We start from the raw sequence: 1,724 nt of genomic DNA on the forward strand, positions 1-1,724 counted from the left end.
CGGCGGGTGGTGAGCAATTGTACTGTGCATCACTTGCTTTGTGTATTATTATTATTATCATATTATTATTATTATCATTTTATTTCAATTATTAAACTGTTTTTATCTCAACCCACGAGTTTTTCTCACTTGTGCTCTTCCAATTCTCTCCCCCATCCCACCAGGTGGGGGGGAGTGAGCAAGCGGCTGCGTGGTGCTCAGTTGCCAACTGAGGTTAAACCACGACACATGTATATACAAAATGGCTACGTGGACACACAGAAGGGTAAGGCAACTGTGTGTCCCTGTTTTTTAGCCTTCTTAGGCTAAAAACCATCCTGTTTGCTCAGTGTCAGAGTAGAGGAAGGAGTTTCAGTTACAGATGAAAAAGTTTATAGGTGGAGCCATTTCCTCAAACTCACTTCCTTACCTTCAACCTACATCTTATTCATTCAGGCAACTGGTGCTTCTGATGTGATTTCTCATCTTTCCATTCTCTAGAACTCAGAGTACCTTAACTTAATAGTAGTACTGATATTTATATCTTTTCTTTCTGGCAATGCGGTAGGAATCTCATTGTACTTTGAAGAGCTCAATACAAGAGTGGGAAAGTACAAATGGTAAGTACAAATGATAAGTACAAATGATATCAGATCAGAGGTCACACTGTCATCAGGGAATCAGTTACTGTAGTGCCAGAGAGAACTGATTGGATTGTCTGGGAATAAGAGGAATTACTGACAAGGCACAAGTCAGCCTTTGTGACAAACAGGCTGGTGAAAACACTGATTTAAGAAGATTGAGAGAAATGACACAGTGAAAGGGCAATTATTTCCATAGAGAAAAACACTGGACTTGTGATGCTAGAACATCAAACACTGGAACAAGACAATGCCCATGGTAGCAAGGGGAGATCTGGCTACTGGTAAAAGATGAAAGAGAAGCAGTAATTGTGAACGAGAAGGTAAACTAGGAGCGTTAGTTGTTAGACTGTGACATTGTGATGTATGTGTCATTGACATATAAAGCCCTAATTTGTGGACAAACTAACTTTAAGCTACCTAATAAACTATTTGGGAAAAGATAATATACAAGAGCAGAGGAGAGCAATATTAGAGTATTTAGGGGGATAATGATCAAGCAGTAGAATATTTTTAGTGGTTCACATAGCCATAGTAATGTCAAATTTAAAAGATCAAAGCTAGCCAGAAGATTGAGTAAATTTGAAGTATGAAGGTAAAGCAGAAATTTTGCAACTACATTATTTGAGTGCTTATCTCTTTTTCTATCTTTTAAAAATTTATTTCTATTGCACTTACTCTTAGTAACTTGTACACAAATAAGAAAAACAAAGGTGCTTGACAGACAATTACCGAAACAAATAAAAAGCATGCTCTTCCTTTGATTTATTACTTTATTGCCACATGCATGTAATCTTCACTCAATTCCTTCCTTGTCATCTGTTGTTACGCAATATAGTAAAACTACTCTGTGATTTTTATTTATTTGTATATTTGTACTATGTATTTAATAAACCATGTTTTTTGGGGCTGGTGTCCTTCATGAAGCTGACCAGGATCAGGAATAATATTAACAAAACACTTACCATGTTGCAAAAGAGTTTGTTTACGTAATGCAGTGATTACTCAGCTAGATAGAATCATAGAATCATAGAATCATTAAGGTTGGAAAAGACCTCTAAGATCATTGAGTCCAACCGTCGACCCAACACCACCATGCCCACT

This window comes from Aptenodytes forsteri, unplaced genomic scaffold (genome assembly GCF_000699145.1).
Source record: "Aptenodytes forsteri isolate BGI_AS27 unplaced genomic scaffold, ASM69914v1 Scaffold13, whole genome shotgun sequence".
Taxonomy (NCBI): Eukaryota; Metazoa; Chordata; class Aves; order Sphenisciformes; family Spheniscidae; genus Aptenodytes; species Aptenodytes forsteri.